The following is a 24,846-nucleotide window of genomic DNA, read 5'->3' as shown; positions in this document are numbered from 1 at the left end:
AGAGGAATTCGTTGTGAGGCCACGAAGAAGCACCGAGAGCGAGGATCCATAGTCTTCAAGCAGAAGACTAGTGTATTTTCCCCTGTAAATAAGTGTTTATTCCCCTCCCCCTTGTGAACTCATTTTATATCTTATTTATATATTTGGTGACGGTGAATTATAATAAGTTCTTAGCTTTCTTTCCCTTCCCCCTTTAAGTTACTTGCGTCACGGATCACATCCCTTGATAGCCACTACTGGCTTGGGAACGGATATATATCTTCCTCTAACAACATCAGAGTAAGAACCCCGTTGCGTCCCGAGAGGGCCGTAACACCTACCAATTAGGAATTTAGTTGAGCTGGCAGCAAGAAACTCAAAGCTTGACTCCAGACACCTCAGAGAGTCACCTCAACACCACAACAGCTGCCTATCTGGGAAAAAATATACCTGTTAACAACACACACTACACTAAAATTTATTTTATACAAGAATCATTATCAGATGGACGTTCTTATTTTCTTCAAGAGACTTACAGGACAGGTCTGTGAACAATCATCACTATCGTGTAATCAATACCAGTGAGTTGAAAATCCCTCAAGAGTTGAGTGGGAAGGTGTGGACTGTAGAGCATTAGAAAACAGTCACCATAATTTGTTGATACATGGCATAAAGCTAACCCTCAACAATGTTCCATTGCAATAAGTGTTTAGACATGATCAACCCCCAATGCAGTACACAAAGTACATGAACTATTTAGGCATCTAGTGCTATTGCATTTCCATATCTCCACAAATCTTAAGACTGCAAATTTACTACACAATACTGGACAACTTGGGACCACTTACCTCGAGCCCTAAACTAAAGTAGTTTCAGTTGGGAACTTGCAGAACCTAGCAACTCATTCCTGGAAAAAGTGATTAAATAAGGCACTGTATAAAGAAAAGATATTTTACTCAAATGTATTGAAAACGTTCAGAATGTATTGAACATCACACTGTCAGACATATGCTTGTCTATATTCATCATCAACACGAGGGAAAAATTTTACATTTATACAACCATATAGATTACTCAGTTGCCACTACCACACAGATCAGACCATAATATGATCCACGTACATGGCAGTTGTTAAAACTTTATTCTTCAATATTTAACATTTACTCTAGTTCAAAATTTAGCACTAAAGGAACATTTCACTCTTGGCTATGGGCTTAATCAGAATAATGTTAAGTTATTACCTTCACAGAAGTGATGCCATCACCAAAAACTGCAACACCCTTTTTCCTGGAAAGAGACGTGCTTATTTAAAAAAAAAAAAAAATTGGTTGGCTAAAAATAAATTCAGAGAACAACCGTAATCAGATGGCCGTTCTTGCTTTCTTCATACAATTACAGAACAGGTCTGCGAACAATCATCATTTAATATTCTCATCTAAGAAATCCATTGACCAATAATTTAGCTTTAAAATATAAAGAGCTTTTTATTACTGATTGGCATTTCAATTTGCACACCTGCAGTTTTTATATACCCATATTAGCAGACTTTCCCAATACTTGCCAAGTGACTCGCAGCCAGTATGCCCAAACAATTTGTGTTGGTGCATATCCATGATCCATCACTAATTTAGGATCTGCAATAGGGCATCACTAAGTAAACAAACCTTAACACTTTCGCGCGCCCAAGTGCACCCGGCGAACAAGGAAAAAAGTCAGCGCAATGTGCTCTCTGTGTTTGCGGGCGATCGAGCGGAAACACTGAAAAGTGTATACTCTTTTCACTGTCCTGATCTTAATTTTCGATGTACAGATTTCATTTTTTTACCAATGTGTTCGCAATAGAATGTTCTAGAAGAACATACGTATAAAATGTCACCAAACTGATTTAAAGCACTACCAATAAAGAAAATACGTGGATCACTAGCCATGAGCTAGTGCACGAGCTCCAAACAGCGAAGAGATGTTTCCATTCTTTTCAGGGTTGTCAACTCCACACTTGTCCTACAGCGTTAAATTTGGTATCCGAGATCGCAATAAAATTCCCTACACGGAACCATTAACACTTTCATCCAGGCATGACAATGCTGCATCATCCGTTTACTGTCGGTAGTCTGAGATAACGCAATGCTGCGTCGTTCGCTAAAATAGCCAAAAATCAGGTTTGTCTGATTTTGGGGGGACTGGTTTTAAAATGAGCGCCTATCGTGATGGAGCAACCTCAGTGCAGCAGGTAACTCAACAAGCCAAATGCAATCTGACTGCAATACAAACATGAAAGGTGTTGATCACTTTGACCAAAGTATCTAATATCACTTCACAAGGAAAACTCACAAATGGACGAGGAAAATTACCTTCTATTTTGTGCAAATGGCTATCTACAATGCTTATGTGATGTACAACTACTACACAACAGATAGAAGGACTACTAAACGTGGGCTGGAATTGGTTGTGTAGCTGGAAGGCGTCTGGGCGCTCGCGGTTAACGCGTGGCCCGTCTTCAACTCGTCGGCGGGTGGAGCGTGACCAGGTTTTTTATTTTATATGCTAATATTCCTCTAGAGAATTTTATTGCAAACCCATTGATACCAAAATGAAAGACCTAGGACAAAAATTGAGGTGACCAGAGTGAAAAGAGTTAACACATTTTATTGCTTTTGCGCGCTCCTTGGTAACTCGTTTGCACTTTCTCTGTTTGCTGTGGGTAATTAGCCGGGCTTTGAGTTTATATGCATTTAGTGCTGTAGAGAATTCTATTGCGAACACAATACCAAATTTAATCTCGTAGGACAAGAATTTATGTGACAAAGTTGGAGAGTATGCACTTTTCAGAATTAACGCGCGCTCCCGTGAAACGCTGGGACCCACATCGCATAGTTGAGGGGTGGTGCGGCGGGTGCGTCAAAGTGTTATTTAACAACTCTGGATGGTTGGTAGGAAACTGGAATGCACTTTAGAGATTGAAGCAAATTCCATCCACAACTTCAATATGAAAACATTAATATTGAGAGGGGTAATTAGTACACTATGAATGAACAGCTAGGAGCACAGGCAAGCACTAAACTTGCTTTTCACTACATCAAGCCCTAAAATACTCACCATTATGCCAGCTGCCAGTCACCTGCAGAATAGAAACCCCCATTAGAAGCATTACTAAGCACACACAACTATAAATGAGCAGTATGTCAGTTATCATATTAATCAACATATATCGTTAGACTCTTCCAGATATCATCATAGAAATGGTAAACAAATGCAAATATTAGGGATTTACATCCTCTTTCAGTGGATAATTACCAGCGATTAGCATTCGCTAGAGGGGTCGTTTTTGTTATCAAGGTTAAAAGCTTGTCCTTAAAAGGTACATTAGAGCTTTATTGGACAAATTTGTTGTCACTATACTGAGAAAAAACCTATGCAGTTCAATGCACTCCACTGAACTTTGATTAAGCTATGACGGTGAATGGCATATTCACCAGCTTTTGTAAAAAAACAGCAACTTTTCTTCAAAGAAGTTTCCAAAACTCCCTTAATTCGCTGTAAAATTTACCCACGTTAAGAAAATGCAAATTTTTAATCTTATCTTATGAAGACAATTACCTGGTACAGGCCTGGAGCTGCTGCAATCTTTGAGAAGCTTTGATCCTATTAACAATCTTTATCAATCGATGTACAACCTGAAGCAGAAGTAATATTTAGAGAAGTAACAAAGCCTAATAAAATATTGAATTATTCCATAATCAGACATCACAAGCATCATTGCCTGAAGTAATCTGCTGGAAACCATAAATGTCACTGCGTAACTGCTGGGTGACTGTGGCCTCGGGTCGTGCAGCCTTTTAAGCATAAAGTAGTGTCCCATAGGTTAAAGTTGCACCTAACAATAGCAAGCAACTTCTCAAAGGCAGCAACAACAGTGCAACATGCACCACAAGTGTTAAAACAATTTGGGTAAGTTATATTCACTGTCCACAATTATTACTAGTAGCAGTAGTTATAAAGAGCATAAATACAATTTGTAATTCAATCTTTGGCCAATAAAAAATTATCTACTATGAAATCAGTGTTGTATGAAAACATTTCATTGGTTAAGTTGAATTTGGGCTAATGTTTGCAGAGCACACCACACCGTAAATTACACAAATTAATGAACAGTTCAAACTGAAGTACTGTACTGTATTTAATCTATGTCTGCAATGGGTTAACCCAGTGAACCCACTTTTTGACTGCTTGTGATAGAATTACTTGCCATCTTTTAGATTATAATTGTTCAAGGGCTAATTAACAATTCCACAAGGGCCATGACGAGGATTCAAACCTGCGTCCAAGAGCATCCCAGACGCAGCCGTAATCGACTGAGCTACGACATGGTAAAAGAATTGCAACCATGTAAATTCAGACAAATTTCTGGTTGCAATTCTTTTTACCATGTCATAGCTCAGTTGATTAAGGCAGCGTCTGGGATGCTCTTTGACGCAGGTTCGAATCCTCGTCATGGCCCTTGTGGAATTGTTCATCGATGCCACACACTATTGTGTGTAAGTCAACCACACGGGGCCAGTGGTTGTGTGGACAGCACTCTGAATTCGAAGTCCTAGGGTCCAGGTATCGAGTCCCAGCAATGCCGTTAACAAGTGGGCATAGTTTCTTTCACCCTGATACCCCTGTATGCCTAATAGTAAATAGATACCTGGGAGTTACACCAGCTGCTACAGACTGCTTGCTGGGACTGTGTAACAAAAAGGAGGCTTGGTCAAACACCAGGACGCCACGCCCAAGATCATCTCAAGATGTGCCCCACACTACACATTTACAAAGGTTACTCAAATGCCATCAACTTGCATAAAGAAACCATTATTACTATTATTGTTAGTTCAGATAGTTACAACTAATTAAGCAATGTCCGTTTTTCAAATTAATTTAACACTTTCAGCCTACCGGCGAAAGCAAAAAAAACAACCCTAAGTGCTCCCTGCGTTTTGCCGCGTAAGCGTAAAAACAAAAATGTGTATACTCTTTTTACTCTCCTGACCTTAGTTCTCGAGCTACGTATTTCATTTTGGTACCAACGTATTCGCAATAAAATTCTCTAATAGAACATCAGTAAAAAGTCACGAAACGTATAGGGATACCAGCACCAAATAAATAACTACGAAGATGACTCGCCGTGAGCGCCCAACAGCAACAAAATGTTTTTACTCTTGGGATTGTTATCACCGCCACACTTGTCCTACAGCGTTAATTTTGGTATCAATGGACTCGCAATGAAATTCCCAACACGGTGATATGAATATAAGCGTAGAATAATGATTGCGGCCCGCCCGCAAGAGTGTGGGAGGTGGTGAAATTGTTACCCGGTGTCGGTGACGGGACGACGTACGGCGCTTTGAAAGTTTATATTTCATTCTCATGACATTATTATTCTATGTACGTCATTCATTTTTGTGTCAATGTGTTCGCAATAGAATGTTCTATGAGCCCGTGGGTAAAAAAGATCAACAAAGCGTAAGATAGAATAGCGCCAAATATAAAACAACTGGAACATATCAGTGAGAGTCAAACACACAAAATGTTTTTACTTTTGTCATCTTTGTGAACCTTTCATGAACTTATTGTACCATGCTGCCTATTGGTGAGAGCCTGATGGCGCGCAGTTTGAAACAAACCCAAAGTAAATCGGATAATAATTGAATTTTATACAAATATTTTAAAAGAGGACATAAGTTATGTCCACATAGCGGGAGCTGGTAGGCGAAACAGGACGCCGGGAGGCGTCCTCATCCCACGAAAGTGTTAACGTGTATCGTTAGGCTATGCAGTTATGTGTACATACATAATACTTAAATATAATGCAGTTGTGCCCGTACCAGTTCTCCCCAAAGACGATGCTCCAGACAACAGGAATTTTTGCCAAAGCATAAACCAGTTTGCCTGTAAAGGGAAAATAAACCCAATGTTAACTACCAGAGAAACACCACAAGCAGGATCAATGTTATACCAGTCTCAGAACACTGTTGTCGTCACTCCTTTGTCAGACATCTAAGGAAGGATTAATTATCATCATACTGAAGTTACATAGTTTAGCAATAAACTTATTTTGCAGCACTAGGTTTAGATTAATTTAATCTAATCTAAGTCTAGATTAATTAAACTACTTACTAGGGACGTAGCATGGCACTGCATAACATGGCATAAGGACGTAGAGAAGGCCAAGTGCTTAAGACTGCCCATCTGGGGGAACAAGAAACACATTACACTTGTTCTAGGTGTGGGACACGAGTCTGCTCTAAGTAATTCAGAAATGAGGAATTCACTAGTCAACATTATTATTATGTTAGAATATTCATCACTTTAATTGGATCAAAAGTTAATATTGTTGTGCACACGCTCACCTTGAGTGTCCATGTGTCGTGTTCCGGCACTACCTGGAACGTTAGGTTGAAGGTTTTGTTAATATATTTGAAGAAAACTAAATACTTCTGAAGTTTAACTCTAGAATTCAGAATCCTTTTGACTTTCTCTCACAGAGATCAAGTGTAAAAATTTGTCATCATTGCATAAAATTACCCATAACTTTTATATGAAAGGAAAGTGGCTACAACTTAAAAATATTAATCATTTGTGGGGCCAGACTTTACAGTACAAACCACACAAAAAAATTAATAAATTTAAACATTTACTTACAAACAAATTTCTGCACCTTAATCTGGACACTTTGCCACATCCCAAACCTGAGGAAAGATCTAAACTTTAGCTTCATCAACATTAAAGACACAAGGCTCGTGTATATAGTGGTCAGACCTGTTGAGCTTGAACCTTCAGGTGTCAGGATATGATTACAATTTCATCATTAACAGCAATTAGAACTAAAACAAGTCTGAGAAACTAACCAGAGTGCTACGTAACCACTAGCCCAGCTGACAAACTTGCTCTAATGTGCAGTCAGTGATGCATCATGTTGCTTTCTTAGGGGAATGGCAGCTTATGTCACCTTGTGGGGAAAAATATTTTTTTTGAACAATATTTATGTTAAGGCCCACCATTACTTAATGTACACTAACAGCATTTCATCAGACAGCCTTGCGGCCAATTTGACACACTGCCTCTAGTCCACAGCAGTGGGTTCCACCATTGCTGGCGCTGCTGTGTAGTGACTACAGGATTAGTACAAGTGTTTTGTCATCATAAACTATGTGAAAGTTACAAGAATTTTAAAAGCCAAATTGTGAAATATATTGTAGCGCCTCGTTGGTACAAGGCACAAAATATGGACTATGGTATTAAATTAATTTTGCATATGGGGCCAAGGGAAAATTTAAGTTCCTAGGCCATAAATGCTACATTGCTTACTAAATTTGGCCCAAGACTACTATTGTTATGTCTGGGCAAGTAAGGCCTACAACAGGTTAATGCTTACTCTGTTCCACTATTATTTCAACAGCACAAACTAGCTCTCCTGGTAAAACATTTTTCAAGTTCAATGCAATGATTCAAGATTCTAAAATGTGGAGAATTGTCATTTTAAGTACATACTTAGTACAGAGTACTCACCATTCACCACAGTCTTCAGTGCCACCATCTGAAAAAGGGAGTAGTCATGTTATGTCACATTCTACACACCAAAATTAACAAAACTGGTGCAACATTCAGCGTACGAATACTTGTTAATCATAAAGATCTCAGTAGAGGTGTCATTTTTTCATCAAATAAAAGTAATTCACAAAATTTTAATATTTCCAGATTCATTGGGCAGAAATCAACTACGCACATAGAAAGCAGTTTCAATATTATATGAAATGTCAACCACAAAATATATGCTTTTCAACCTAAAAATTACCTGGTAGTAGGGGGAAACCCCCCTTCCCCCTCTAGGAGGGGGAAGGGGGGAGGGGGAAGGGGGGGAGGAGGGGGGGGGAAGGGGGGAGGAGGGGGAAGGGGGGGGAGGAGGGGGAAGGGGGGGAGGAGGGGGAAGGGGGGGAGGAGGGGGAAGGGGGGAAGGGGGGGAGGAGGAGGGGGAAGGGGGGGAGGAGGGGGGGGGAGGGGGGGAGGAGGGGGGGGGAGGGGGGGAGGAGGGGGGGGGGAGGGGGGGAAGGGGGGAGGAGGGGGAGGGGTATTTTTTTACTTACTTCATTGACACATTGACTTACAACGTTCATATATTCGAGTATGAATGCCAAGCAATGTTCATTAAAACATACAAGAACATTCATACATTAGAACCATCACATTCTGTCGATAACCAACTATTTCTAAAACCGGAATTTCAACTTTGAGACTAAGAATCCAGTTTGAGAGATTCTCACCATTTTTTCCAAAATGTGCATAGTTCAGTTCTAAGATTTAATCCACTTTATTCATAAATCCATAACTTTGCATTGGTGGAAGTAAACATCGTAATAATGGCCTCTAGAATAAAAAGGAAAGTAGGAACACACTTACCATTGTTAAGGTGTGCAGTTCCAACACAACTGCCTGAAATAACAAAACCACATTTAGTCAAATTCAAAACAAAGTATTATTCATTACACTTTCCATTCAGCGTACGAATACAGGTTAATCAAAGATCTCAGAAGAGGTGTCATTTGTATCATCATTTAGGTAAAATATTTGAGTATTTCATTTTGATTTAAGGGGCTTGATCTAAACTTTAAATCTCTGGTTGGAAATGGAACTTTGGTTACCAACAGTAACCGTGTTAATCAAGCATGCAGCTGTATCCTCATACTAATATTAGCTACAATACAAATTGGTTAAAACTATGGTGTAACTTACCGCAACGTATTCTGGTACCTTTAGCTGGCCCCTAGTCATCCTTCGTCATGACAACCATGCATTCTTGGTAGTCAACATGAAACAAATTTATAAATTAAAAACCATTTACAAAAATCAGCAAGCAAAAATTAAGTGAATGCTATATTATCAGACATCACATGCCATCATTGGCCGAAGCCATCTGTTGGAAACCGCGAATGTGAACAGGACAATCATCATTATCAACAGTTTTGCATCAATTTAACAGCACACAACTGTACACTGCATCAAGACAACTCTAGCAATGCACATGAACCCTGTTTTCAGATAACACAGACAGGTTGCATGACAATTTACTGCAGTTAATTTGTGCATTATACAATTGCCACTGATTAATGCTACATGCACTTATATCAGTGCAGTATATCACTATGCAACAATATTTTTGCTTGCTGATCATGGCAGACAAAGCAACAAAAGTATTATTTTACCTTTAAAAATCAACACTTGACTAACCCCATCAAACTGCTTCACCATTTAAACTTGCCACAATGATTTCCTTTCCTAAAGGAGATTTACCTTAAATTTACAATCTTGAAGTTATCTCGAGATGGTTTTGGGGCTTTAGTGTCCCCGCGGCCCAGTCCTCGACCAGGCCTCCACCCCCAGGAAGCAGCCCGTGACAGCTGACTAAAACCCAGGTACCTATTTTACTGCTAGGTAACAGGGGCATAGGGCGAAAGAAACTCTGCCCATTGTTTCTCGCCGGCGCTCGGGATCGAACCCGGGACCACAGGATCACAAGTCCAGCGTGCTGTCTGCTCGGCCGACCAGCTCCGTAAGAGCCGATAAGACAATGTACAAGGTAACATCCATTTCACAGCATTTTCACGACCCCCCCCCCCCAGGAGGAACACTGGCAGCAACAAGCACACAAGTACCATAGGAGGAATTGGGATGTAATCTCTGCTGACGAAGTCAATAAAATAGAAAAATAAAAATTAAAAGGCCCAGTTGTAGTCTGGTTCGTTCAACACTTATCTGGAATGCCAGGTTCAAATCCCAGACATACCATCGTACACACGTTATGGACAATCCCGGGCGTACCATCATACATGGTAGCAGTTGATCGACAGTCGAGTGACGGGACCAAAGAGCCAAAGCTCAACCCCTGCAAGCAAAATTAGGAGAGTACATACAGCCATTATTGCCAATCCTGGGGTACCATCATACATACAGCCATTATGGACAATCCTGGACATACCATCGCACATACAGCCATTATGGACAATCGCAACTAAAATATTTCTAGGTCTAGTATAGCACCTATGTACAATACTAGACCTCATAGCATGTATTAGGTCTGGGAAGGTTGAATTGTTTTCTTTGCTACAGTTACTAATGTTTCCCCTGTGTCAAATTAGTACAAAATTTCTACTTTTCTAATTGCCATTTAAGTCTATGCTTGTATGATGGTCATTATTTTAAGTACTACTAGATCAGGAGGATAAGTACTACTAGATCAGGAAGATGAACTACATAAAATTTTACTAAAATTAATGTCTGCAGGATGCAATACTGCTGCCTCTGCAACAGTACATTCAATTAAACTAAGAAATTGTTGAGAAGCTTGTCAGTTACCTGCAATCTTTTTCTACTGCAAGAATCAAACAGTAGCACAAACACTAACCTTTCACAATGGCCAACATGTATGCTCCAGACTGGAAGACTGACATTTCCTCTGCAAAGAGAATATTACATCAACCACCACCCTCCTCTCCACGAAAATATTAAAATGTTATTGCCATTATCAGATCAAAATTCTTAACATCTTGCCCCAGTGGCAATCATTAGGTGTCCTAAGGCCTAGGATTAAATCAATATGGTACACAAAGATTTACTTCATTACAGCCCCTAGGAAGGCCATGCTCTATATGCAGACCAGATACTTACTAATGTTTTAACTACAGCTGAACAAAATCTACATTTCTAGATAAACTATTAGTATAGTTTTAACAATTATTTCAAGTGGTACTTTTATGATGTAACCAAAGCTGTAAGATCATATCAGAGTTGGAGAAATTTGAAAAGGAACATGCTATCCAACCCCGATTAAGGAGCCCGGTGCATGTGCACGGAAACTGCCTCGCTCAATTTTTTTTTTGTGCACAATCTTCAATGGTAAATGCTCCAACTTTTCTGAATGATCATCATACTGTACCATGAAATAAAAATATATAACTCCAAATTGCTAAAAATATCTTATGTCACCAATTGCTATTTTATTCATTATGGTCTCAATGTCATTCATTTTCCTCTGATAAACTTATTGTTGAAGAGTATAGTTTCCTGTAAAACTGAATGTGACCATCAAATTCTGTGCCAATTTTATACAAAATATATTTAACTCAAAACTTTATGGCTTTATGACTAAATGATTCAAAGGAAACCTTAGAACTAAGAACTTTTGCACATGTAAAAATGGCGACAATCTGTCAGGAACTCTTATTTTTAAATAGGTCTTGGAACATGAAATTCCTGTTTTAGAGATAATTGAAGTTTAAGTTATTGACAATGAATACGGGTAGTTCTATTTAATGAATTTTCTTGAATGTTTTAACACTATCGGTCACTTTGGACCGGACTCGTCCATTATTTTTCTCCCGAGTCCTAACCGAGGACCGGACTTGCGTCCACTACAAAAATATTTGTATAAAATTCATTTTTTATCCAATCGACCTAGGGATAGTATCAAAATAAGCGCCTTTAGAAGGCGCACAATTTGATACCAAAATGAAAGACGTAACATGAAACTGTCCGAACACTTATGATTATAAATTAGGTTTTTGGTCAAAAATTTTATATATTTGTTAAAATTCTATTTAGTGCGCTATTATGTTGGGACTAGTTTTAAAATTCGCGCCTTTACGTCATGAACAATTTGATACCAAAATGAAAGAACACGAAAATTGATGTAATCAAACTGAACGAGTATACACATTAGGTTTCAGTATACAAATTGGTGCTCGTTCACGGGTAACTTAAGGCTTTTTTGCGAGGAGGCACTCCAGGCTTTTGTACATTATGTTCACACACATCTGTAGGGAATTTAATTGCGAACACAATGATACCAAAATGAGTGACGTAGCACGAGAATTAAGGTGAGAAAAATGGAACAAGTATGCACATTTTACCGATTTTGTGCGCTCACGGGTAACTTTAGGCTTTGCTGTTGGTAGTCACGCCAGGCTTTTGGACATTATATTTACACTTGTAGGTAATTTAATTGCGAACACAATGATACCAAAACGAACGATGTAGCACCAGAATTAAGGCGGGAAAACTGAAACGAGTATACACATTTAGGCATTGCCGCACACTCGCCCGCACCATTGGGGCCATGACGTCGAAGTCTGCGGCGTGCTCGTGGGGTGCGCGATAGTGTTAATAAACACTGCTTGGTATTCGTACTCGAATGTGAGAGTTGTAGGTCAATGTGTTGAAATGATGTCAAGAAAAAATAGCCCAAAAGACAAAATATAAGGACACGTTGGGGATAACTGTAAAACAAGACTCGTGCACCAGGCCCGTTAACTGTAACAGTAGGTTAGACATATGAATGAGATTGGGTGGATATAAATGGGAGCCACCTCAGATGGGCCAATAGGCCTTTGAATCTGTAAATAAATCAGCCAAAAATATAAACAAGTCACCATTTCTGCCACCTGTGGGTGATTAACATGATCAATTTCGTTCCAATTTCACATGCTTTGTGCCAGATATGCATTCTCCAAGATATTGCCAGTAAATAGGGGGGGGTTATGGTTATCAGTACCAGTTGCTGCCCGTCACATACGCATTTTTTTTTAATTTATAAAAAAAATCCATTTCTTAACATATTGGAATGAAGTTTTCACGATGCTAATGCCAAATAACGGGAGATTTGTTTAAAAAATTTCACGTATATACATGGAAAAATACTCCTCGTGCACCAGACCCTTTAAGGTATATTTTATCGCTATTAAATTAAATCCTAAACCATACCTAGTAGACAAATGCAAATGTGGACACTCGCATCCTCAAAATACCTGTACAAGAACCAGAAAGTACACAAATCTGAGGGCAAACTTTCCATGGGTTCAAGAAAGGAAGAGTTAACAAGTCTGCTGCCCTCACAACGTTGCCAAAGACTGGAGACTTCCCAGTTACACACAATGTTCCCAGGGACAAAGAAATAAATGCCAGTCAGCATTTGCTGATGGTAAGGACCCCAAGAGACCACTTCAGACTGCAGGAATGTGGACAAATCTATACTACAGCTTAATACCAGAAACTAATAAGGTTTGAATAGGGAAGGATAAACAGTTAAGAAATGACTTGTGGGGGAAAAAATGAACAGGTACATATAACTTTTCAACCCAAAATATATTGAAACTTAAGCACAAGTACTGCAAGCATTTTAGAGCATCTGTAAACACATGACTATCTTAATTTACTGGAAAGGTTCTTTATTTGATTATAAAGCAAATTTTTCTACTTTCACATTAAAAACTATATAAACAATTTTGGTAAAAAATAAATTGGTGCTAATGAAAGACTGAAAAACCCATATATAATGCAGCCGCCCCTCCAACTAGATAGTATGCTTTAATACTAAATGTAATAAGTACACTCCTGACTATAGGCATAGTATATAAACAAGTCAGCATCGCACCAAAATATTGTAAATATTAGTTAACCTGAAAAGAACCACGATACCTGAATATAAAACCACGACTTAACCTAACCTTGGGAGTGTAGGAAGACAAGTACGTAAATAGCATTTATTGCTGCTTAACACTTTCGTGCCCCCGGTGTGCGCTCAGTTTGTATGCATGAACTGCTGCCCCCGGTGTGCGCTCAGTTTGTATGCATGAACTGCTGCCCCCGGTGTGCGCTCAGTTTGTATACATGAACTGCTCCTGGCAGTGCGCTCGAGTGCATGGGCGAGCGTGCGGCAACACCGAAATGTGTATACTCGTTTCAGTTTTCTCATCTCAATCCTCTTGCTACGTAGTTTTGGTATCATTGTGTTCGCAATTAAATTCCCTGCAAGTGTAAATGCATATATTGTCTAAAAACCCAGCACGACTTCTTAAAGCCTAAAGTTACCCGTGAACGAGCACCAATTATCACACCCGCAACCTGATGTGTATACTCGTTCAGTTTGATAACCTCAATTTCACGTTACATCGCTCGTTTTGATATCAAATTGTGCGCAATATAAAGGCACGTATTTCAAAACTAGTCCCATAGAGCAATAATTGGAATCTTAAATTATAATTTTGGATGCTCATAAAATTTGTTATATCTTTCCATTTGACATCAAATTTCGTGTTACATCTTTCATTTTGGTATCAAATAGTTTGCAATCTAAAGGCGCACATTTTAAACCCACTCCCAGATTAATCTGATAAAATTTAAATATTTAATAAATATTTTAAAATTTGGACACAGCTAGCGTCACGGGCTAGGACACTAGAGAAAAATTGGGGACGCCAGGGGCACCATGAGTGCCAAAGTGATAATTACAATAATTAATCTATAGCTATATTGATATTACAATTTTATAAAAAAATAAAACAAAGGTCTTTCAATAAATTATAAAGCAACTGATATTTTCAAATTTTTTATAAAATCTATTGTTTAATAAAACTGAAAAAGAATCTTTATATTTAAAGCTTGTGTATACAGAATTGAAAACGAAAACTTCAACCTTAAATTTTTAGCGTATTAACAGAAAATGATAATATGGGGAGGTAAATGTAAGGGCACAATTACATGTATTTATGTACACTGCAGACGGTTAGGAATGTACTTTAATACATTTAGTATTAAAATGTTCTGTATTTGGACAGTACGATGACAGTGGCACCAGTGTGTCCATAAGCAATAGAATATACCAAACCAATATGGCACAATTGACAGTCCAACAGTCCAACTCCCCTTTCCCCCCCCTCAACCCAAACCATTCCTATTTAATATACAAAAAAAGTTTATGAAATAATATTGACATTGCAAAGTTAAAGAGCAGCAGCCACAATATACAAAATACTGGCTTTAAGAGCCAGACAGCTTTTAGATTCGCCGTTATACAAGGAATAACTTGGGCAGCTCCCGACATACAAGAAGTAATAGTGAACACTCCATATCCCCAAGACATGATCACAACATACAAGATAAGAAAGGAGCAAGCTAATCTAGTGATTAAATAAGACATGCAAGTGAATTTTAACACTTTCGCGCTTTGGCCGCGCGAGCACCGCACCACATCACACGCACTAGGGGACACAGGTGGAAACTGAGTGCCCAAATGAGCCAGAGATATTAGAAAGAACTTTTTTAGTGTCAGAGTGGTTGACAAATGGAATGCGTTAGGAAGCAATGTGGTGGAGGCTGACTCCATACACAGTTTCAAGTGTAGATAGAGCCCAATAGGCTCAGGAACCTGTACACCTGTTGATTGACGGGACCAAAGAGCCAGAGCTCAACCCCCGCAAGTACAACTAGGCGAGTACTTTCATTAGAGCATGCAGTAATACTGAAAAGTGTATTCTCTTTTCAACTTTCGTCATCTCAATTCTCATCCTAGGTTTTTCAAATTGGAATCAAGTGTGTTTGCAATAAAATTCTCTACAGGACTAAATGCATATAAAGCCCAAAAGTCTGGCGAGAAAGTGAGAGCATGTTACCCGTGAGTGTGCAAGAGCAATAAAATGTGTACACTCTTCACTTTGAACATCTCAATTCTCATCCTGGGTCTTTCATTTTGGTATCATTGTTAAATACATACTTGCAGCCCAAATGCAAGTATGCAAGACATGCAAGTGGCCTTTAACAAGATTCAAATGTAAAATATGACTGAGCACTTCATAAAGTTGGACAGTGGAACTACACCATCCAAGTCATACTAAAATTGTGTAGCACAAACCTCCCCCACATTGAGGCATTCAGTATCTCAATACAAATACTTGTATTAAAAGTTTCCATCACTTTGCACCCAGAAGATAGCATAAACTTGGGTTTTAAAATGTTAATGCTAGGTTTTGCAGGGTTGAGACTTTCCAGCTGCATCTCAGTACAAGTGAATGATTAACAACCCAGTAGGGTTCTTTCTACAAGGGAAGGGAGGGTTTTACACGTTGCTTTGGTGGTGTGTTAACGACTAACTGCCCAATAAACAAATTAATAAAAGCAAAATTAATTTAGACAAGTATCAACTCACCTTCCACATTCTTGGACATTCCTATTCCTTGAAGTTACTAGCAACATTTCTCTGCAAAGACAAAATTGATTGTACAATTTTTTTTACCATTTCCAGCATTATTAATAAAGTAATCTTATTAAGTATTCTTAAGAAAAAAAAACAACTTTTTAGCAATCTATCAGTGTGTCCTAAAGCCTAGGAGATAGAGAAGTAATAATAGGCCTTACATTACAAGATTATTACATCTCTTGTGAGATCTTGGGATGATTTCGGGGCTTTGGTGTCCCCACAGCCCGGTCCTCGACCAGGCCTCCACCCCCAGGAAGCAGCCCGTGACAGCTAACACCCAGGTACCTATTTTACTGCTAGGTAACAGGGGCATAGGGTGAAAGAAACTGCTCGTTTCTCACCGGCGCCTGGGATCGAACCTGGGACCACAGGATCACAAGTCCAGCATGCTGTCCGCTCGGCCGACCGGCTCCCTCTATGTATTATATACGAGGCATTTTATATTATATTATATATATTATATTATGTATTGTATCATGTCAAGAACCCAACATAGTACATTGGGTTGATCAGGGTTGACAACCCGACATTTAGTGAACATAACCAAGCAAATACAGTGGTGGACAAGAAACTATACAGACCACAAAGACAAAACATCTAAGCTACAATCCATCCTCCGAATTCACAGTACTGTTTTAATACTAAGTGTAATAAGTACATTTCCTTACTGTCATACATAGTACATAATTGCACTTACGGGGCTGTTACATTTACCTCCCCATTTATTCTAGTTTTCTGTCAAGACCCTCAAATTTTAGGATGAAGTTTTAAAGTTCAGTTCGCTATACACAAGCTTTAAATATCAGGAATTTTTCCACTTATTAAACAAGAGATTTTATACAAAATTTGAAAATATCCTTAGTTATTTTACAATTTATTGAAATATTCGCTTTTTTATAAAACTAATATCAATATAGGTATAGGTTAAGTAGTAATTGTAATCAAGAAGCAATAAAATGCTTATCTAAGAAAAAAACTAAGACGGTTAGGTTGGATCGTGGTTTTCTATTCAGCTTTTAAAGTAAACTCATTTACAATATATTTGACAGTACGGTTTAATACTAAGTGAAAATAAGTACAATTCCTGACTGTCATACATAGTACATAATTGCACTTGAGCCGTTACATTTACCTCCCCATTTTTGGAAGACGGGCTGCTAAATTATTTGGCCCTTTAATTCCAGTCCCAAATTTGCAGAGTAGAACAACATACTGGAGCAAAAGATACAAAAGGAAATGCAAAATCGACCTAGCAAGTAGGTGCCACAGGCACAATTGGAGAGCACTGTTGGAACATTAGGGCTGTTCAAAACCCTATCAGCAAGCATTAAAAATATTGCCAGAACAAAGGTGGGCATCTTCAAGAAGCACTCTAGAAGAAATGCAGAATGCCGGACCAACCAGCTTTTAGTGGATATGTGGGCCTGCGGGCCACTCGCAAGCAACAGCCGGTTAGACCAAATTATCACATTTAGAGCCTGGGAACAGAACTGAACCCACTAAGATTTATTTAGAACCACAACATTTAGAACCTGCCCAATTGGATTACCCACCATCTCCCCAGGGGCCTCGTAGCCTGGTGGAAGGGGCCTCGTAGCCTGGTGGATAGCGCGCAGGACTTAATTCTGTGGCGCGGGTTCGATTCCCGCACGAGGCAGAAACAAATGGGCAAAGTTTCTTTCACCCTGAATGCCCCTGTTACCTAGCAGTAAATAGGTACCTGGGAGTTAGTCAGCTGTCACGGGCTGCTTCCTGGGGGTGGAGGCCTGGTCGAGGACCGGGCCGCGGGGAGACTAAAGCCCCGAAATCATCTCAAGATAACCTCAAGATAACCCTTTGACAGATTCATAAACATCAAACCTATTCTATACCAGTAAGATTCAGAGATCTGTTTCAAAGCAAAGTAACATTATATCTTTACAAATGGATACTAAACTCTCCAATAAACAGAACAGGCAAAAAAATATGGACTTTTAGAAAGTGCAGATAAAAAGTAGCTGCAATCAAGGGAGTTGCAATCCCACTGCAAGAAGAAATATTAAATATTCCAAGCAATAATTGCATTTTCATACATGATTTTACATTTATCACAAAATTCTTAACATATTGATCCTTGGCAATCATTAGGTTCCCTAAGGATTAGGATTAGATCTCATTACAAAACAGTGGATCATTTAAAGGAATATTAAATATTACATTTCAGTCTGCATTTTAATACACAATCGCCTAATACTTACAATTTTACAAGACAAATCAACCAACCCCTAAATGTCTTCCACTCTTGCCAGAAGTGTTGGGCCCGTTCAGCAATTTATCTACAAAGGAAATTTCACATTAAACTATGTCTATCCTTAATTTTAAGCAAGTACATCTCTTATATATTCATCAGTTACAAGTTTCTAAACATATTGCCTACTGGCAATCTTTAGGTGTCCTAAGGGTTATATCATCACAATGTTCTATGACTAGACAAGTTCCCCAAGTGTTTGCCAACTAATATTAATTTAAAACCTACTTAATAAAAAAAAAAAAAAAAAAAAACGTCCTGGTGGTTTTGAACTAGATATCCAGCCCGTCCCCTCAAGTGTTTACAGTGTCACAACTGATGTACTAAATTGCCCAAACCTAACCTAACCCAATGACCCCATGATGAGAAAACTGGACATTACGTCAATTATGCAACAGTTTTTGGTGTTGGGGGATTTATGCAGCTTGAGATATTTATGACTGCTTGAGATATCACATGGCAAGACTGCATCAAAGACAAACATATCAAATGCGCGAGTTGAAAAATCAGACTGTTTGCTGGTTGTTTGCACCAGCAAATGTACGTTTCAACAATGCCGACTAGCAGTTATAACTAAACTGCAGGCATAATACTGTAGTTTTAACATGCCTGTATGCATTTAATATAGACTAGGACAAGGTGCCAATACAAGACAGACTAGGATAAGACTTAGGTAAATACATTTAAGGGGCCGTCTGGTTATTATAATGAAAGTTGTTCAATGTCAACCAATATTAATTTTCTAGTTGTATATGAAAAGTGCTTAAATTGTCCCAAGTTTCAGTACTGCAGCGTAAATAGAAAGGGAGTTTTTTTTTTTTTTTTTTTTTGAACGTTTTTACACATTTTCAAGTCCACACTTCAGAACACACGTTTCAGATATAATTATTGACACTTTTCTGACACATTAGCATATAATAAAGGATTTGGGGATTTAGAATTTCCAAAACATCTTTAGTTTTCCTAATACAAATGTTCAAAGTTCCCCCAAATTTTTTTGCAAATATGGCATGTTTATTGCTATTATAAAATCAATAAATGAACTTAGAGAAAAATGAAAGCCCCCCAATGTAGAGACATGCCCTCCACATATACTGTGTAAGTTTCATGTAAATTGAATAAAAAAGGAATCAGTTTTGTAAACGTTTGTGTCAATTGAAAAAAAAACAGAAATGAATAAAGTCTAAGGTTCTAAAATCTGTGGCTGGGGTTGACAACCAATTTTCTCCAAAATTGGCATCCTTACAGATAGGCTTACGTACAGTCAGGTGTGTAAGTTTGATGCAAATCGCCCAAAAAAAATGAAAAAAAAAATATTAAAAAAAGAAAAAATTTTTTTTCCTTAAAATTTTTTTCCAATTAAACTAATTATAATATTTGTTTAATATATGCTATTGTGATAGCAAAGAGTCGTAGTTATGATTTCGGTTGACACTTGATTGATAATCGATTTTGACCATTTTTGCATAATTTTCACAACTACTTCAATATTTTTTTTCTCCCTTCCTATTTATGCTACAATGCTGAAACTTGGACCAGATGAAACACTTTTCATATAGAGCTTGTCAAAAAAGTTTGATTGAAATCGAATGAGTTTTCATTTTTGCATTTTTGGACCCATAACTGGCAAACCCCTCACAGTGTTCAAGAGAGAACTGGATAAGCACCTCCAAAGGATACCTGATCAACCAGGCTGTGACTCATACGTCAGGCTGCGAGCAGCCGCGTCTAACAGCCTGGTTGACCAGTCCAGCAACCAGGAGGCCTGGTCGACGACCGGGCCGCGGGGACACTAAGCCCCGGAAGCACCTTAAGGTAGCCTCAAGGTAGGTAGCCCAGATGCCAACCAGACGCCCCCTTAAGTGCAACAAGTCTGTACAAGACTAAAGTTATCAAAAAGTTGAATTGTCAATATTGGCATGAGCAAACAATGGGCCAGTGTGCATCACATACAGGTTACATGTTACCTATGCTGCTGGAAACCAAAAACCATTGTCGAGCAAATATATTGCTTGCATTTTAAAGTAGCAACCTTACAATGAACTACTAAAACTAAACTACCTGTAAAACTAAAATTTAATTAGATTTAAAAATCCCTACGTGTCAATGGTAACAGGACCTGTACAACTGGAACATTAAGGTAAATGACAATGCCCGGCCCACGAGCACAAAATTAAGACCAACAGTGGTATGACTTTTACAACACTTCCATCGTTCTGTTTTCCATCGCCAGAAACATTGCCTCATTACCACAACATTAGCCTTGCTTTGTGATCCATTACATCCACACACAATGTACATGAAGGAAGGTAATTACCTTGAGCACTAGTTACTAAATGTACACAAATCCAAGAACCATCTGAAAAACTAAGTTATCTTTTCTGAAACATCTTTCTGAAAAGAACCATTGTGTGTATCGAGCCCATGTTACATACTCAAGACACCTGGCTAGCATCCCTGACCCTACAGGTGTGCACACATGTGAACATGCCCCTACGGAAGAAAACAAGAACCTCCCTCATTCTGTGCACGGCACCAAACAACTCTTGCTTGCTAGCAATTCTAGTTAGGGAGAACATAGCCGCAGCAGTTTAAGCAGAATCAAGAGAATGAACAATTAATGCCTATATAGCCGTGTACTCCCAAGACAACTACATATCCAAGCCTGCTCACAAATGTGCTTTACAGACTTCTAAAATATTAATTTGGTTAGGTAAGCTCGGTTTTAAATTTTAAGCCAAAGTTGTATGCAGTACAACATGTACCGTACCTGTATATACAGAACTTCCTATACTGCCTCGTAAAGGCCTAAACCTATTATTCAGCACCCAAAAACCAAACAGCCCTATTTAGTGGCAGGGACAGTTATGGCACTTAAGTAGTTTTAACATTTAAAAGACCTTCCATGTTTGACAGTGTTAAACAACCCTTTAGAGACAACTGGAGCATGGTGGGCCGGCCACCATCACTAATACTTGAGTGAACCAGGCAATTGTCCCCCACGACGACCATGTGGCCAACCCCCACCACCCTGCCCCATGTAACTAGCCCCACACAGCCCACAACCAGCCCCCACACGCTGCCCACAACCAGCCTACAACACCAACCACCCCCCCCCCCCCCACACTGCAACCGGCCTACAACACCAACCATCCCCCCCACACGCGGCCCACAACCAGCCTACAACACCAACCATCCCCCCCACACGCGGCCCACAACCAGCCTACAACACCAACCAGCCTACAACACAAACCAGCCCCCACACGCGGCCCACAACCAGGCTACAACACCAACCAGCCTACAACACCAACCAGCCCCCACAACAACCATCCTACAACACCAACCAGCCCCCACACGCTGCCCACAACCATCCTACAACACCAACCAGCCCCCACACGCTGCCCACAACCAACCTACAACACCAACCAGCCCCCACACGCTGCCCACAACCAGCCTACAACACCAACCAGCCCACAACCAGCCTACAACACCAACCAGCCTACAACACCAACCAGCCCCCACACGCTGCCCACAACACCAACCAGCCCCCACACGCTGCCCACAACCAGCCCTTACACGCTGCCCACAACCAGCCCCCACACGCTGCCCACAACCAGCCCTTACACGCTGCCCACAACCAGCCCCCACACGCTGCCCACAACCAGCCCTTACACGCTGCCCACAACCAGCCCCCACACGCTGCCCACAACTAGCCCTTACACGCTGCCCACAACCAGCCCTTACACGCTGCCCACAACCAGCCTACACCAACCAGCCCCCACACGCTGCCCACAACCAGCCTACAACACCAACCAGCCCCCACACGCTGCCCACAACCAGCTCTTACACGCTGCCCACAACCAGCCTACAACACCAACCAGCCCCCACACGCTGCCCATAACCAGCCTTCAACACTAACCAGCCCCCACACGCTGCCCACAACCAGCCTACAACACCAACCAGCCCCCACACGCTGCCCACAACCAGCCCCCACACGCTGCCCACAACCAGCCCCCACACGCTGCCCACAACCAGCCCCCACACGCTGCCCACAACACCAACCAGCCCCCACACGCTGCCCACAACACCAACCAGCCCCCACACGCTGCCCACAACACCAACCAGCCCCCACACGCTGCCCACAACACCAACCAGCCCCCACACGCTGCCCACAACACCAACCAGCCCCCACCCGGTCTACAACAACCACCCCCACACCCGGCCTACAACCAGCCCTCCACATGCTGCCCATAACCAGCCTACAACGCCAACTAGCCCCCACCTGGCCCACAACACACCATCAAGCAGCCACCAGCGCGGGACAGGCGACCAGCAGGTAAATAATATTGGAGGAGCGGCGGCGGCCACGTCTCACGACGACCTGCAGCAGAGTGGACCGTCTTCCCGCCCTCCCTGGCCCTCCTCACTCTCCTCCTCCCTCACTTATACCTCACTTATTCATAACTTATTTTACGTTATAAATATCCTTAAATACTTTAGTGGCATAATATGTAGCCCTTATGTCATGCAAAGCAGGTTTTGATATTACAAATGTTATATGAGGATTTATATTTAAATATTTTTCTAATGTAAAATCAATTATATATATAATATGTTTATAAATAATACATCTAATTGTGGATTTTATAATAAATTTGCATTTATTGCACAACAATAATATACAATACAATAGATTTTAGCACATGTCCAAGGCATTGTATAAAAGAAAACGACACAAAAAGTATGAGTAACTTCTTTATTTATTTTCAAAATTCAAATTCAAAATTCAAATTCAAATATTTATTCAGGTAAAGTACATACATAAAAGGTGAGATACAAAACGTTGATGGATTTATAGATAGACCTAGTACATACAATGCCTAAAGCCACTATTACGCAAAGCGTTTCGGGCAAGAAAAACACTAGGACTAAAACTTGATACTAATTGAGATTAAAGTATAAATTGTGTTGAGAAAATAAAAAAATAAAAAAAAGGGGGGGAACATGGCAGAAAAAATAGCAAATATACAATTTGGTCAACAAACAGCATTGTTTGAAATAGAAGACATGGAATGACATTTTGGGGGTGAGGTAGATTATATAGTTTTAATTGGGTAGTGCTTCGTTTTTATCTTAAACTGGTTGAGAGAGGTACAGTCTTTAACATAATTGGGAAGGTCATTCCACATTCTGGGTCCCTTGATTTGTAAAGCATTTCTAGTTTGATTAAGTCGTACTCTTGGAATATCAAATAGGTATTTGTTTCTGGTGTGGTGCTCATGGGTTCTGTTACAACCTTCAAGGAAGCTTTTGAGGTCAGGATTGGCATTACAGTTCAGCGTTTTATATATATAAAATACACATGAGAGGATGTGCAGTGACTTAATATCTATCATATTCAGAGATTTGAGTAGAGGTACCGAGTGATGTCTGGGGCCAGAGTTAGATATTGTCCTAATAGCAGCTTTGTGTTGAGTAATTAGAGGACGTAAATGATTTTGGGTAGTAGAACCCCAAGCACAAATACCATAGTTGAGATAAGGATAGATGAGAGAGTAATAGAGAGTCACCAGGGCAGGGCGAGGTACATAATATCTGATCTTAGAAAGAATGCCAACAGTTTTTGAAACTTTTTTTGATATATTTAGAATGTGTCCCTGAAAATTCAGCTTGTGGTCAATGAGAGCGCCAAGGAATTTGCCATCTACTTTGTTAGAAATTTGGGTATTATTTATCCTGAGTTTTATTTGATTTGAGGATTTATTGCCAAACAAAATATAGAAAGTTTTGTCAATATTGAGGGGCAGTTTGTTGGCAGTTGGCCAGTGATGGACTTTATTTAGCTCAGTATTCACTGTGACATTTAACGCAAGGGGGTCAGGACTGGAGTATATGAAGGTCGTGTCGTCAGCAAATAGAATTGGTTTGAGGTGTTGGGAGGCATTTGGAAGGTCATTAATGTAGATGAGAAAGAAGAGAGGGCCAAGTATGCTGCCCTGAGGAACACCAATGTTGATGAGTAGGGTGGGAGAATTTGAATTATTCACAGAAACATACTGGAGCCTTTATATTTATTTATATATACTGGAGATCAAATCTACCATACTTTTTTTTTAAATTAAAATTTGCCCCGAGGGGCGAGTTTATTGGGCAGCGCCACTCATCTTGTGAGTGGACACACCGCCATAGTGACAGTATTGGGCAGCGCCACTCATCTTGTGAGTGGACACACCGCCATAGTGACAGTATTGGGCAGCGCCACTCATCTTGTGAGTGGACACACCGCCATAGTGACAGTATTGGGCAGCGCCACTCATCTTGTGAGTGGACACACCGCCATACCAGCATGTACAACACTCCCCAAAAGGAAGAGAACCCGCTGGGTTGTTCATCCTGTCACTTGTACCCAGACACAGCTGGGACTTGCTTAACTGTCTCAAATGAACAGCTTCTCAAACAAGAAGATTAACATCTGTCAACCCTTAAGAGCTTACGTTATCTTGCGGGTGCAAAATGG

At 40.0% G+C, this 24,846-nt stretch overlaps 1 long non-coding RNA gene across 16 annotated transcripts in view; it reads right to left on the bottom strand.

The window, feature by feature from the left end:
- The window catches only part of LOC123764537 (uncharacterized), a 29,287-nt gene extending 6,542 nt beyond the window's left edge, over positions 1–22,745 (bottom strand). For 6 of the 16 annotated variants that reach the window (XR_011225076.1, XR_011225079.1, XR_011225080.1 and 3 more), the window contains exons 1-17: positions 22,628–22,741; positions 18,280–18,357; positions 15,992–16,042; positions 10,418–10,468; positions 8,749–8,811; positions 8,416–8,448; positions 7,528–7,555; positions 6,867–6,967; positions 6,661–6,707; positions 6,369–6,401; positions 6,136–6,207; positions 5,844–5,907; positions 3,577–3,653; positions 3,076–3,097; positions 1,221–1,266; positions 828–886; positions 321–413 (exon numbers count right to left, since the gene is read on the bottom strand). This is a non-coding gene — a long non-coding RNA (uncharacterized lncRNA). Of the gene's footprint in view, positions 1–320; positions 414–827; positions 887–1,220; positions 1,267–3,075; positions 3,098–3,576; positions 3,654–5,843; positions 5,908–6,135; positions 6,208–6,368; positions 6,402–6,660; positions 6,708–6,866; positions 6,968–7,527; positions 7,556–8,415; positions 8,449–8,748; positions 8,812–10,417; positions 10,469–15,991; positions 16,043–18,279; positions 18,358–22,611 lie in introns of all 16 variants that reach the window. The other 10 variants (XR_011225081.1, XR_011225090.1, XR_011225077.1 and 7 more) reach the window with 9 other exon arrangements.
- Between the last annotated feature and the right edge of the window lie 2,101 nt (positions 22,746–24,846).

This window comes from Procambarus clarkii, chromosome 79 (genome assembly GCF_040958095.1).
Source record: "Procambarus clarkii isolate CNS0578487 chromosome 79, FALCON_Pclarkii_2.0, whole genome shotgun sequence".
NCBI lineage: Eukaryota > Metazoa > Arthropoda > Malacostraca > Decapoda > Cambaridae > Procambarus > Procambarus clarkii.
The sequence above is the reverse complement of the archived record's forward strand: the minus strand, read 5'-3'. Positions and strand labels throughout refer to the sequence as shown.